This window comes from Protopterus annectens, chromosome 4.part0 (genome assembly GCF_019279795.1).
Source record: "Protopterus annectens isolate FY-2018-M chromosome 4.part0, PAN1.0, whole genome shotgun sequence".
Lineage (NCBI taxonomy): Eukaryota > Metazoa > Chordata > Ceratodontiformes > Protopteridae > Protopterus > Protopterus annectens.
Window position 1 is genome coordinate 657911430 of NC_056733.1, and position 15985 is coordinate 657927414.

Genomic DNA, 15985 nt, shown 5'->3' on the forward strand with positions numbered 1-15985 from the left:
TCAAAGCAAACATCACCCATGAAACTGTTATACTAAGAGAGCTAAACACAGACTGGCACCACAAAACCGCTGGCCCTTCAAATTTTACACCCTATAAACCTTCATGGTTTCACACAACTGATCAACCACACCAAAAGTTAGGACAAGATCAGTAACTAAGAATCACTACTTGACTAGATACTCAACTCTGAGACAAATGACATCACCCACACAAACACTCCTGCTGATACGCTGAGCGACTGTCTCTCTGTTTACATCGTTAGAGGTATCCATCAAATTGTCAGAAATCACCACTTTAGTCTACCCTGCAATTATCTGGCAGCTGGAACAGATGGTTAAAGGAAAACTCCACCACAAAACTAAAAAAAATCTGCTTTTTCCACTCTGTCTTTTTTTCCTGATCTATTTTAACAACAAAATCACTCTGAATGCTTTATTTGTAATTTTAACACACAGACTGAGAAAAGTAAAAAAAAAAAAAAAACAGATGAAAGGAAAACCAAGTAGAGCCAACGGTACAAACAGCATACGCGTATTTAATATGATTAAGCGCTTTTCATCGTACTCACTGGCAGGACTTCTTCAGATAAACTAAGCTCGTTACACCCAAGTTTAAATATACATGATGTTAAATACAGTCACATGATTGCAACTTTCAATCAATTATGTCCTTTACAATAAAAATGTGTAATGCTAACTTAAGTAAAACTGATAATATCAATAATATCACTTTGTCTCATTCTACCCTATGAAACATTCACAAAGTAACTCTCGGACTACAAAAGAAAACCGTGAACAAAGGCCTGCAATTTAGTTACTTTTCTGACTGTAGCTGGATAACTTCGAAGTATAGTGTAAAACAAGGTCTGAGCCACACATAAATGAGGGATTAGAGACAGAAAAGAAGCAGTACTTTTACAGACGGTAAAGAAAATAACCGTGACCATCACAAATCACATTATATGTCAATGGCATGGGAATTCAAAGTTACTTCCTTATGTCTGGCATGAGTCACACAAAGCATTATGGGAAAGAGAAAGGGTTGAGGGAGAACACGATCACATTGATACATCAAGCCCCATTTGTAGCCATGTTGTGGAAAACAGCTAACATTACAAATAAACCACTTAGAGTGATTTTAAGGTGTTAAAATAGGTTAGGAAACAAAGATAAGAGTGAAAAAACAGATTTTGTTTTAGTTCTAGATAATACATAAAAACAAAAACACTATGTTACCAAAGGTGGTCTCAACAAGTAGAGAAATGCAGGAAAAAAGATGAGACATACCACCAAGGCTGTTGCGAGACAAACACGTCACTTTAAAAGCCAAATTCTTTAATACAGATAAAAATCCAAGTAGCATAAAACAAGGTTCACTCTTCCCTAGCAGTATTGAAGAAAGTTGTTGTGGAGGATCTTTACAAAACCTAAGACCAGATAAAAAATAAGAGTAAGAAAAAGTTTTTTAATTTAACCAAAACTGAATGGGACGCGTTTTGTAAGCTTCGGCACAGCACGGCTATTATGGTTATGCAACCAGACAAGGGAGGGGGTATTGACTTCTTTGACAAGTTTGAGTATCTCAATAGGATGTATGAAATTTTACATAACACTGAGGTGTATGAGTCTATATCTATTAATGAGATTAATATACCCCACCGAAGAATGGATTTATGTTTGGAGGAATATTTATTAGATCAAAGAATTTCCCTGGACACTTATAATTATCTGAAGGTTAGGAACCCAGTACTGGCCACCATATTCAGGGTCCCAAAGGTTCATAAATATGTTTTTAAACCCACACTTCATCCTATAGTGTCTAGTAGCAAGTCCAAAACTTTCCCATATGGAGTGGTTACAGATAGTTGGTTAAAACATACTTATACAAAAGTGCAATATATTTTAAAAGATTCTTGGGACTTTCTAGGGAGATTAAAAAAAAGAACTATGGGGAAAAAGATCTTATATTTTTAACCACTGACGTAGCTGAACTTTTTACTTCCATACCCAAGAAGAAAGGGTTGGAATTGTTTCAAGACAGCATGGTGAAATTTTCCAGTTTACAGTGGGACAAGGTACAACTAGTAGCTGAGTTTATGACTACAGTGTTGGAAAATAATTTCATCTATTTCGAAGGGGAATATTTCAAGCAGATAAAAGGTGTTGCTATGGGGCCCCCATATTCACTAATCTTGTCCTTACTGAATGGGAAAAGAAACGTGTTTAATAGAGAATTTTCAGGAAATTTGAAGTTATATGTACGGTTTCTGGATGAAGTCTTTATTCTCTGGAAAGGGAGCATTACAGAAATCAACAACTTTATGAAATATTTGAACAATGTTTAGTATTTTTTTCAGTTTTATGTACATTTATGATTGTACTGGCATTTCATATCTAGACACCTATATCTCCCATTCTAATAAAGGGTTTAAATCCAAAGTGTATTGTAAGCCCACTTTTAGTAATTCCTACCTTGAATATAGTAGCTGTCACCCTTACACCCAGAAAAAAATTATTCTGAAAGGACAATGCATCAGAGTGGCCCAGATGAAATCTACTTATGAGGATGTGGTAAAGGAATTAGACACGGTAGGATGCATGTTTCCTGAGAGGGGGTATCCACCTAAGCTAGTGAAAGACTTAGTGGAATATGTTCTATCCCAATGGAATGACAGGTACAGACCCCTTTTAGGGGAACATTTTGAGCCTTTAGTATAAAACAAGAATTATAGTGATTACAACAGGGCCCTTGTATTAGAATATAGTCCATACACAGAAGAGATTAAGGACGTGTTTACTAGAAACTGGAATTTACTAATAAGCAATGGGGAGATTTTTAGCCTTGTAGGAGAATGCCTATGTTTTGTATACAAAACAGGAGCCAATTTGAAAAATAATCTAGAAAATGTACAGATTCATCCAAATGTTACGGTTAACCTTGGTACCAAAAAGTGTGGCTCATGTAGTCAATGTTCTTACATTTCGGAGACTGCTGAGTTACAGATGGAAAATATTAATAAAACAAGGGTTTCCTTTAAAAATGGTAATTGCAAAACTATGTGTCATACATTTAGCGGTGTGTTCACCAGGTCCAGCATTTTATGTTAGGAAAAAAGACAGGGCGTTAAAAAAATAGAATATATGAGCACACATCAGATTTAGGAAACAAAATACCAACAACGCTTTATAGACATCTGTCTAGTAGTCCGGGATGCCATACATTTAAATATGGTATACTGGAAAAATTAGCAGTCTACCCTAGGGGTGGTGACCACAAAGTTTTGCTTGAAGAAAAAGAAGTGAAGTGGCAGTTAATGTTGAATGCCTCTACCCCCCCCACCAGTATTAATGAAAATATTTCTTTGAAATCTGTTCTATAACTTAGAGCTGAACATTCTTAAGTAGCCCAGTTTAGATAGGTAACGGCGTGTATGCACAGCATAAGTTTTTACATTCATTATAGAAGTGCTCATGTGTTATTTTTTAATTAGTATTTGTTCACCTTTAGTGTTTTGTGGTGACTTAACTGACAATTTTGTTACTTGCCCTTTTAATTTTTAACAAGATGTAATGACTGATTAATTGGGAATGATTTCAGGCTATACAAGGCCATTTATTTCTTTACTGATTTTAGATTATGATGAAGTCCCATCAAGCAGGATGAAAGCGCGCAATCACTTTGAATAAAGTTTTTTTATGCAGTAATACTCGTGGAACTGGAAGTCTTTATGGTCCTACGCAGTCCGTCTTAGCCTGTGGTTTGCGGTTATTTCATATTTTGGATATTGTTGGTAAATGTCATGCCTAAGTGTTTACTGACGACTATTCAGTGGGTTTATATTAGATCAGCAAACGCTTAAAAAAGCGAACGCTGATTGATCGAACTTAAGTAAGCGAAAGCTTACAATCTCGAACTGTCAGAACAGCGATTTTTTCCTAGGGAAAAAAATCTCTGATGCAAAACACATACACACAACACAAGCACACCAAACAAACAGCAATCCACACACATACACCTAAAATCTGACACCTAACCCTACACTAAACTATACACACACCACTAACTATCCACTTACCTTAACCCAAACTCTAAGGTCCGTCACTATCGCACACTCACCTCACCCGCTCCCTAACCATAACTCACCTAACCCGCCCTAACCCTCACGTCCACACAATCGCACACATACCTAACCCGCGCCCTAACCCTTACTCACCTAACCCGCCCTAACACTCACATCCACACAATTGCACACTTACCTGAGCCCGACCCGTAACTTTCCACCACAGCACTGAAAATACCGAAGCAACAGAAAAGGACAACCGAATTCTTTCCCTAGGAAAAAAATTGGGTTTCTGTTGCTTCGATATTTTAAGCTTTCGCTTACATAAGTTCGATCAATCAGCGTACGCTTTTTTAAGCGTTCGCTGATCTAATATAGACCCTATTCAGTGATGTCATAAGGTATGATGTAGGGAATAACTACATATTTTACAGGATTTTCACAAGACTTTCTATTTAGGTGGTGTACTTCAGTATACATGTACTGATTCTCATGAGTTTGCAAACTGAATATAGTGTTATTTCATTATTTAACATATATGCACACTTTGCACTTTAAATAGAAGATGTTTAATGTGCTTTTTTAGTATCATGTAATTTTCCTCTGCTTCACTCTTGCTCATCTAAAATGACTTATTAGCTCTTTCTTAAGTTTGTTTCATTTTCTTAAACACAAGAAGTGGTGTTCTCAGAGATTCATCATTTTTACAAAGCTAAGAGTGAAGTGGCAGCAGTGCTAGTTAACATGTTAGGATTATTATGCACTTTTTTTATTCTTTAAGTTGTATGTCATGGTTATTTGATAGCTGTACCATTGCTGAATTGATAATGCAATTTTATTTCCTTTACTTATAAGCAATTTCTTTACTGAAATCAAATGCATGCAAATGGTTGTCCTAGTAATGCGTTTAATTCTGCACTCATGCATTTTTCTTTTCTTATAATTTTTTTTTATTAACATCTCATTTCCTTTACAGTTAAACACTGACATCTCTGTGTAGACGTACAACTGTAATTGCATAAATGGTGTAAGCTTGAATCACTGCAGGTCAAGATCAAATGTGTCCTACATAACATCTACCAAAGATAAGGTAGATGAAACCTAAATGAGATCTTGAGAAGGAGCTGTAGCGTGAGGTGGATGGTGACTTTCTGTGATGCTGTGACATACTTGATGCAGGGGATCCTACAGACACTGATCTCACAGTGCTGCAGGTCTGGGACCTCAAATGAGGGGTTGTGCTATGTGCTAAAGAAAGTATACTTGTGTCCCACTTACCATAACTGTAGATGTTTGAGTACATCAGTGTTGCATTACTAATCCTTGGAACTTGCTGCTATGCAGAAGCCTGCAACCAACCCCATGTCCAGAGTCTTAGCATCATCCCAAGTACACAGACGCTCAATGACAGACATTCGAACATCAGAGTATAAAGAAGGCTGTACATCGGCACCATCTTCTGGTCTTTCTAAGCAGAGAAAAGTAGTTTGATGCCAGAGGACAGCACAACCTCCCCAGCTGTCTGGTGTTGGTTGTGAATGCAAAACAGAAGGAAATGTGTACAGCTGGAATGAGCCAAAGGGATACCGACATGGTCCCTACACAGAGGGGTAGAAGGGTTAGAATATGTACTGCAACACTGATCTACTCAAACATCTCCAGTTAAGGTAAATGGGGCACAACTGTTTTCTTTGTAGTCAATGTTACAGTATTAATCCTTGGGAATATTTTTTTGAGGGTGGAGGAGATTACTGTAGGTTTAGGAAATATTTTGTAGGATGGCGGAAGTAAACCCTGCCCTGACCCTGGAGACCTGTCCTAAGTTACAGTGTTTGTTAAAAGTGTGAACAGAATTCCAAGTGGCTGCCTCTAGGATGGCTTGAGTGGGAACTCCTTTGAGGAAAGCAGTGGTTGTTGTCCTATGCCTGGTGGAATAGGCTCTACTGTGGTCTAGTAGAGGCTTTCTATGGTGTGTGTAACAGAACCTGATGCAGTCTGCAATCCATTCAGAGATGGTTTGCTCTGAAACAGGCTTACCTTATTTTCCCTCTGTGAAAGATACCAACAATTGCTCTGCCCTGTCCATAATTTGTGTTTTGTCCAGGTGGTACCTGATCTGTCTGTGGACATACAGTGAGAGGAGGATTCTTAATGCTTTACTCCATGGGTTTAGGAAGCAGACTGGCACGTGGATTGCCTGGTTAAGGGCTGGGTTCTAAAACCACCTTAAGCATGAATGATGGGTTTGTTCTGAGGCTTACCCCGTCCCTGTGGAAGACAGTGAAGGACTTTACATACATGAGAGCTTGCAGTTCACAGATTCTTCTTGCTGAAGTGACAGCTACAAGGAAGGTGGTCTCCCAGGTAAGCACCTTGAGAGGTGTAGTAGCAGCCATATTAAAGGATGGCAGGTTTAGTTTTCCCAAACACAGTTTACATACTATGCTAGAATGGGGTGCTTTCTGGGAGGTCTCAGGTAACTCACCCCTTTTAGATACAGTTTCATTACAAGGTGAGAGAAGAGTGGTGGTGTAATCTGCAAGCAAGCTGAAATAGCAGAAACATGGACCTATATCCTAGAATAAGAAAGGCCTGGTTCAAACAGGTGTGAAAGGTAAAGCAGTTCTGAACTGATGTCTGCTTAAGCTGGTATAGCGTGCCAGCCATGACACCAGGTAAAAATGTCTCCCATTTTGCCAGGTATGATTTTCTGGTGTTAGGCTTTCTTACCTCATTTAGAATAAATAGCACCCTCTTTTAGGTAAGGCATCGAAGTGGGTGTCATGACCCAATCCTCCAGGCAACTAGACTGAGGTAGAAGGCAAATTCCCTGATTTGGCTGAGAAGGTCTATGTCCTTTGGGAGGTTGCAAAACCTCCCCTCACTGAAGGTGAGGAGTATAGAGAACCAGAGTTGTCTGGATCAGAATAGGTAAAACCAGTATCGTGCTTGATTGGTCACAGTCCTGATCTTTGTATGCATCCTTGGAATCAAGGGAAATTGGGGAAAGGCATACAATTCTAGTTCCAGTGGCTCCAAGTGAAGGCATCTGTCTTCCAGGCACCCTCCTGCTGTGTTCTGGAGCAGAACATCAGGAGGTGGTTGCTATGGAGAAAGGCAAAAAGGTCTCTAAAGGGAACTCCCACGGAGTGGTGAGATCTGGGAATACTCCCCTTTTCAACATCCATTACTTCCCCTTTCAACATCCATTTGCTTGGATCTTCTAATTCCCTGCTCACAGAGTCTTAAAGGAGATTCATGCGACCTGGTACATATGATGCTATGAAATGATGGCCAGATCTTGGCCTAACATCCAGATCTTTCTGGCAAGGCTGCACAGTGGGTAAGACAAGGTCCTTCTTTCTTGTTTGTGTACCACATGACAGTGGTACTATCTGTCCAGATTTGCAGTGTTCTTGGGCTTAAATGCTGTCAGAAAGCTTTTATGGCTAGGAAGACTGCTAGCATTTCCTTTAGATTGATATGCAACTTCCTCTGTTGTGGGGACCAAATGCCCTGCCCACTCAGCAGGCCTGAGTGGGCTCCCCAAGATGTCTTGCGGTGATGGAACTGTCTGCCTGAGGCAGCAGGAAGGTTGCACCTGGGTTCATTTGTATGGCATATTTCCACCATAGAAGTTCTTTCATGAGGCACAAGAGCAAGGGGAGAAGAGTTTCTAGAGACTGTGTGTATTGCTCCCAGACATTTTTGAGAAACTGCTGGAGCTTTCTCATGTGTAGCTTTGCTAAACGGACCATCAAGATACATGAAGTCATGTACCCTAAAATCCTTAAGAACTATTTGGCCAAGATAAGTTGTTTTGTGAGCAGGGTATTCAAATAACTTTTCAGGAAAATTACCTTGTCTTGAGAAGAAAAAAACTTTCTGTTGGCTAGATTGGGATTTTTGTAGAGATGTTTGTTGAGTCAAGCACTCCACAAAATCTGTCTGGTTTCCTAGGTGCACGTGGAAAGCAGTCAGGGTGTAAGGCTATATCCTCAAAAACATCCGTGTACTGGAGGAATAGCCAATGGTCTATGAGAAGGTAATAGATCAGTATAATGTATCTGCGCTTGGGAGAACTGCTTTCCTTCCCAGTTACAAGCTTCTTCTATTTTGTGTAATGCATCACTGAAGGAAAGGTCTTCGGGTGGGGAAGCAGAAGAGAGAGTACCATCCAAGTCTGAGTCAAAGTAGGTTTGGGGGTTATAAATGACCCAAATAACTGAGCACATCCTCATCTTCAGATGACTCCTCATCCTCCTCTTAAATGGCCACTTCCCTTGTTCTTTTAGTCAGCATCGGAGTAGCTTCAGAAGAGGGTTGTTAAGTTTCTCTGGATTTAATCAAAGCCATGAATTCCTGTGCTATCTTGACCAAATCCTGGACTTTGGCCAGAGACACAGGGGCTGAGGACAGAGATGAGACCAGGCAAGTGCATTTCTGTTTGACAGATAGTTTAACAGGCATAGCAGAAGGATGCATTTGCCCGATCACAACCTTGAGAGGAACGCTGGAGGTTGGAAGAGATGCAAGGTCTGTCTGCAGAACCATTTCTTGGACATCAGAAGCTAATGCCTGCATAGCTGAGTCAAACTGGACTGAGGTGAGCAGTGGTGGTAGTCATGGGTAGGCCGGGGACAAGGGTTGCTTCATGACAGGTTGTGCCAAAGGGCTCTGGCCTAGCAGTCACTGGTACCAGGGGCTGCAAAGTTGCCTCAGCAAGGTCTTCGTTCAGCTTACAGCCTGACTCAATAGTCTGCGGTCTCTGGATCCCTACTTTTTTTTATCTTTATCTTTTTTAGGATCACACCAAAAGCCATTGGAGCAACTGCAGGACCTGCAGAAGTCAAAGGTTGCGATGCTACAGATGAAGCCAAAGACAAGCAGTCCATATGAGCTACAGGTACCTTGGCCCTATGTTTAAGAGGTTTTGCATGAAACTTAACACAATATGAGCAGTCAACGATGTGCTGAGGCCCAAAACAAAAATGAGTGAAAAGCTTTATGTGGGATTTGTTTCCCCACAAGAAAAACAGTTATTAACTTTTTTGAACATTAGAGGAGAAAGTGATATGCCACCACATGTGAGAACAGTACCCTGTTCCTCTTCTTCCAACACGGACTCCTGTCTGGGGACTTCCATGATGGCTGCACAGTGATTAACAACTTAACTTCAGCTCTCCCAGTGTGAAAACAGAAACAAAGAAAAAGGAGTGCCACTGAAAAGTACAGTTGTGTACACTTACCATAAATATAGATGTTAGAGTGTATTCACCATTGCAGTCATCACATTTGGATTATCTGCTTGCAGTAGCCCTCAGTCGGCCTGATTATCAAAGTCTTGGGTCCTGCGTCGGTTGCTGTCTCATCTTGCATGACGTCAGGTAGTCAGGGGTATAAAGCATGCAGCCGACGCCATTACATCAGTTTTTCTTGCCCCAGATGTCAGGAGCCCCCAAAATAGGAAGCAATTACATGGTGTGGAACACCTCCAGTAAAAGGTAAATACCATTGCCATAAGATATGGCCAAAAAAGAGGACAAGTAGAAAGCAGAGAAAAGTCAAAGGGCTGGAGAGAGGGTAACCAGGACTGCAACAGTGAATACACTCGAACATCTACGTTTATGGTAAGTGTACACAACTGTACTATGTGCTTCGTGTTTCACTGTTGCAGTCATCATATTTGGGTAGATTCCCAAATCTAAGGATGGGAGGAGGAAATTAGATACCATTAGGACCAGCTATAAGGCCCTGCAAGACTGCAGTGGCAAAGCCAGCTCAGGATTTAGAAAAAATTGGCAAGTGGCAATGCTTGGTGAAGGTATGTACAGAACTCCAGGTAGCAGCTTCTAGGATGTCCCTTGTAGGGACACCTCTGAGAAAGGCTGTAGAGGTAGATGCAGCCCTAGTTGAATGTGGTCTTATCCCCTGTGGGGTAGGATTTCCATGGTGCTTATAGCAAAAATGAATGCAATGGCCTATCCACTTAGAAATGGTTTGTTTTGAAATGGCCTTCCCCTCTGCCTCTGCAGCAAATGCAACCAGCAACTGTTCAGATTTCCTGAGAGGTTTAGTCCAGTCCAAGTAAAATCTAAGTTGTCTGTGCACGTCCAAGGAGTTTAGTATTTGTTCCCCTTTGTTCTGTGGATTAGAAAAGAAGGTTGGCAAATGAGTGGACTGATTAAGGGCCACACTGGATACCACCTTGAGCATGAAGGAAAGATTGGTCCTGAGGGACAACCTGTCTGCATGGCAGATGATGAAAGGTTCCACTGCCATGAGGGCCTGTAATTCAGGCACCCTTCTTGCTGAAGTGATGGTTAAAAGGAAGGCTGTTTTCCAAAAAAGGAATTTCAACTCTGCATTCACAGCTGGCTCAAAAGGAGGTAGATTGAGCTTTTCCAATACAAAGTTAAGGTCCCAGGCTGGAGTAGGGGCTCTCCTGGGTGGTCTTAAGTTTTTGGCCTCTCTGAGGAACTGCTTCAGCAGTGGATGAGAGAGGAGTGGTGGTTCTGTATTGTAATGAGCTGAAATGGCTGAGGCATGAATTTTGATGGAGGAAAAGGAAAGGCCCTTGTGAAGCATCTCAGTTAAGTATTGAAGAATCTGAGGTAAATTGGGCGCTGCTGTGCCCATCCCCTGAGTTTGGCTCCAGGAACAGAATCTTTTCCATTTTTCAGCATAGGATTTTCTAGTACTAGGTCTCCTTACTTGGGGTAGAGTGAATGGCAGTTCCTTGTTTTGGTGGCAGGCCTCTGCCCACCAAAGGAACTCTATCTGTAGACAAGGTATGATAGGAATCATTGATTGTAGATTCTGAGAATGTTGGCACCATAGGCTTTTTAGATACCATTGTAGTTTCCTCATATGCAGACTTGCATATGGAATTAGTAGAATGCAGGCTGCCATGAACCCCAGGGCTTGCAGTATTTTCCTTGCAGACAGCTGGGTCTTTGTGGCCAGTAGTTTGAAGTAGGCTGTCAAATGAACTTGTTTCTCTAGCGTGAGGTAGGCCATCTGGGATGTTGTATTCAAGCTTGCTCCCAGGAATACAATTTGTTGGCAGGGTACAAGATGTGATTTCTTTTCATTTATGGTGTACCCCCAGAGAAGTTAGCAATTTCTTTACAAATGCCAGATGACTTAATAGCATGTCCTGGCTTTCTGCCTGAATTAGACGATCGTCCATGTATGGGTATATTTGAATATTTCTTTGCTTGCAAAATGCAATGACTGGAGCTAGGCACTTTGTGAATACCCTGGGTGCAGTAGACAAGCCAAAGGGCAATGCAGAGAACTGATAGTGCATGTAGCCTGCTTTCAAGCGTAGGTATCTTCTGCAAGTTGGGATGTGCAGGTAGGCTTCCTTTAAATCCAGTGTTGCCAACCAGGCATCTTTGCCTAGCATAGGAAGCAGCTGATGAAGAGATAGCATCTTGAACTTTGGGATCACCAAAAATGTGTTTAGGATAGACAGGTCCAGGATAAGACGCCAGGAATTGTCTTTTCTGGGTACCAGGAAAAGTCTTGAGTATAAACCTTGTCCCCATTCTTCTTCTTCTGAGACAGGTTGAATAGCCGTGATGCTTAAAAGAGAGAGAACTTGCTTTTGAGTATCTGCCCACTGATTTGGGGGTAGATCTGGCCAACCATTTGGGGTTGGTAAGGAGTGGAAGTGGAATCTGTTATCCTTGGGAAACTACATTTAAAACTCATTTGCCCTGGGTAATGAGTTCCCAATTTTTTGTCTGCAGGGCAATCTTTCCCCCTAAATGAACAGTCAGTCATGCAGGGCTTGGAAGATTTAAAGTTAAGTCATTGAGATAGTTTACCATAGGAGGGAGTCTTACTACTCCCTGCTTTGAAAGTGGGAGCCCCCCACTACTTAGTCCTGTGAGTACCTTGAGACTGAAGCCTGGGTGTTCTGCTGGTTCTGGGTTTGGACTGAGAAGGCCTGGAAGAGACAGGAAAGGACCAATTCTTAGAGGGCCAATGCCTACTAAATCTGGGAGGCTGTACTTGCAGGAAATCTTTAACAGTTTGCATAGATTTAGCTTTTTCCTCCATCTTTTTAAGTACTTCTTCTGCTTTGTTGCCAAACAGGCGGTCTTGGTTTAAGGGGGCATCCAGCAATTTAGCTTTAACATGATCTGGCAAAGATTGCTCCTTAAGCCAAACATGCCTTCTAAGTACAGACCTAGTGACAGCAGCTCTGCAAAATGCCTCTAATGAATCAAAACCACAATGCAAAGTATGTTTTCCAACTGGTTCAGCATAATGTATTAAATCCTGCAAATCTTTATTTTCAGCAGTCAGGAATCAACACCATTTTCTGTTTAAGCAATCCAATAATATGCTGCGGATACTTTAACATATGAAACTGGCAGTTTAAGCCCCTAATGGCCGAGGCTGCAGAAGTATATACCTTCTTACCCCATCTATCCAGCGCCCTGGAATCGCTATCAGAGGGGGTAGGATTTTTGGCAGTAGTAGCCTTAATGCCCTTGGGTCCCTGTGAAATGGTCTCAGGATCCACAGTACGAATTTTAAAGAGGAACTTGTGAGAGTCAGGAACCCTGTAATATCTATCAGGTTTTCTGGGAGCAGGAGGTAAAGAGTCAGGGGCCAGGCTAGATTCTGAGAAGGCATCATCAACAATGTCCAGTACAGGAGGGATGGCCAAAGACCTGTGTCGGGGTAGGAGTAAGAAATCCCTAAGCCTCTTTTTGGAGTCAGAGTAATCCTGGCTTTCCCACCGAAAAAGTTCCCTAAGAGTATGCAAGGTTTCATCAAAAGAGAAATCCTCTGGAAGGGAAGCAGAGGGAATGGAATCCTCTGCATCAAATTCCTCATAGGTAGATGAGAGTAAATCCTGGTCATCAGAGGAAACAGAAATTTCAGAGTCCTGATCAGCAGAATCAGAAGGAAAATCAGTCCTAGGTCTCTTAGAGGGGGAAGGGTGGCTTCCTCTGATTAGAGTAATAAGGTCTTCAGCCATTCTTATCATTTGTTTTTTTAGGCATAGGAGCCTGACCATGCGGTCTGGGCATCGGTTTTCTAGGCATAGATCAAGTTTTAGGCCTTGAAGAAGAAGATGGCATCAGTTTAATATGCAATTCAGTAGGCCTGAATACACCCTCAGAAGCCAGTGCCTGCACAGCGGCTCCGGACCCATCCAAGGTAGAGACATCCGCAGGTTCCATAGTTGAAGAAGCATCTCGCAGCATACCGGACTCCGAATGGGTCTCAGTAGAGGCCTGCAAATATGAAGTAGCAGGTATCAGGGGCAGCAAAAGAGCCTCACTGAGTAGTGGCGACTAGCTCAGGAGAAGCGTCGTCGGCAGCTTTGGACCTATGCGGTCTGTCTTTATCTTTGCGTTTTTTTGGAATGTCGGTAGTCGGGTGGCTTACCGAAGCCATTTCTGGATAATTGAACCTAGTACCAAAATATTTAGAAGCGTAAATAAACCGACGACAAATAGTTAGAGGTTTGAATAAGGTACAAAACCAACAGCAAGGTACGTCGTGGTCTGGGCCTAAGCAAGGAATGCAGTACGAATTAAAATCTTTATGAGGTATTTGCTTTCCACAAGAAAGACAAATAACTTTTACTGACATCGGTTTACAGCAAGAAAAGGGTTCCCCAATGGGGTACTTAGCTTAGTTGAAGACTTCGGTTCTGAAACTCGAAAATGAAAATTTCAGGAGTCGGCCGACCGGCACTTCTGAACTGCTTCTGCTTTGGATACCACACGGCAAGAAAGACTGATGTAATGGTGTCGGCTGCATGCTTTATACCTCTGACGTCATGGAATATGAGACAGCACCCGACGCAGGACCCAAGACTTTGATAATCAGGCTGACTGAGGGCTACTGCAAGCAGATAACCCAAATGTGATGACTGCAACAGTGAAACACGAAGAACATCTGCTTTTTGGGTAAAATTCAGTTACTGGCACGTAAAAAAAAACTGCCTGGATGCTAACAAAGATGAAATTTGGAAAACTTGAAAGAAAATCAACCAGGAAGGTGAAAGAAAAATCACTGTCTGGAACGGAGTCTGTAGATGTTCAGTAAAAAAGTGCACCAAGCTTCAGGTTTGGGTCAAGAGATGGCTTCCAGTAATTTAAAGGATAAAATAAATTTTATTTTTATTTATTTATTTTACATTTGTTTACCGGGATGGTCAGACTGGGTGAGAGCATATTCTCAGTGGAAACCCTGGGAGAAAAGTTCCAGAGACAATTATAAAAAAATTACAAAAAAAGTATACATAAGCACAAAAACAGGAAACCCACATCATAGGTGCATATTCAATCATAGAGATTAATTGATTGCAAAGTAAGTGAAAATATTACATCACAGTTAGAATAATACAATTGGAATACAATCTATAAGGTATCGATAAGAACACAGTCAAAATTCAGCCTTCACAGGTGAACATAGAATAAGTACATTAGAGGGAGGTCAGGAAGATTTAGAATTGAAGAGTATTGAACTAGGGTGATTATCACTGTATTGAGGGATAGCTGGGGAGAAAAGGCAAGAGACAGATTTAGTAGAAGAACTGGGAAAAGGAGAGTGGAAGAATAATAGGAGAGAGGTAGGAATATAGATGGACAGAGGGTAAAGAAATGGAGTGTAGTAACTGGAGAGAGGTTAGAAGGGCAAAAAGAGTCGGATGGAGATGAATGGGGGAGATAAGAATAATAGGACATAGGTGTAGAGATACTTATAGGGACACGGTTGGGAGTAGAGTTACTAGGTGATGGAAAGGCATTAGCCTGGACTGATACATGTACAGATCCAATTGTTACTGAAGTAGTCTTCTCACAAATGTACTCAGAGGTGATTAAAATAAATGAAACATATATATTCATAGGAAGTTACTAGTCTATTGGCCCTGAGGCCCTTAAAATCCTAGTCAAGAGTTTAGCCCATGCATAGCAAATTAGCACCCGATGCTCCTATCCAGCAGGGACATGGGTGAAATCCCCAGGGATGTATTTTCCATTTCCCATCCAGTTAACCAGGTTGCACTTAAAAACAGAAAGACTACATGCCAGATTCAATAACACCTACATTAAGTGTGCATTAAGATTCAAGAACATCCCTACCACATTTTTTGCGCTTTCTATAGTCACTCAGAAAGATTACACTAAGTGTACATGTAGTCTACACTTTGTAGTAACCTTTATGAATCTCTGTCAATATTTAAAGCTGTAAGAAAATTGGTAGAAAAAATAAAATTAGGTGGAAGAACATGTGAGTTATGCCTGTGCTGTCTGTTCATTCAGAAGGCTGCACATTTAGTGTAGATGTTACTGGATCCCAGGGTATATCAACTCAAAATAGCAAAAGGCTTAAAAAAATAGAAGAAACTTTAACATGGACTGATAAAACTGCAAAAATCAGAGGCTGAAATGAAGAAAAAAACTGTCTTGAGTATGAAACGTCTCAAGAAGAGCTATTAAAAAAAGTTAGAAGACACGACGCACAGAAAGAACCTGAGATTGTCTGCAGTACAAGAGAAAAGTACAGTTTTGTACCTACCATAAATGTAGATGTTCGAAGATCCACATTGCTGCAGTCCTTACATATGGGGGTAGTCCGCTGTCCTCGGTCGGCCCGAATACCAAAGTATTAGGCTGGCGCCGGTCATCAGATCTGACATCATAGCGTCAGGGTATAAAAGCGCATGACCGACGTCATATCCTCAGTCTTTTCTTGCCCCAGATGTCAGAAGGCCCTAAAAAGAAAGGCCACAGCCCAAAAACAGGATGCCTCCCAAACCATATAAACATGCCAAACTACAGAGGGGAAGGAGGGAGGGTAAATTGGACTGCAGCAATGTGGATCTTCGAACATCTACATTTATGGTAGGTACAAAACTGTACTATGTTCTTCATCTCACATTGCTG

General features: G+C 41.3%; 1 protein-coding gene across 1 annotated transcript in view; it reads right to left on the minus strand.

Annotated features, from left to right (window-relative positions):
- ACAD10 (acyl-CoA dehydrogenase family member 10) overlaps positions 1–15985 on the minus strand; it is a 1588826-nt gene that overhangs the window by 1078525 nt on the left and 494316 nt on the right. The window lies entirely within an intron of this gene.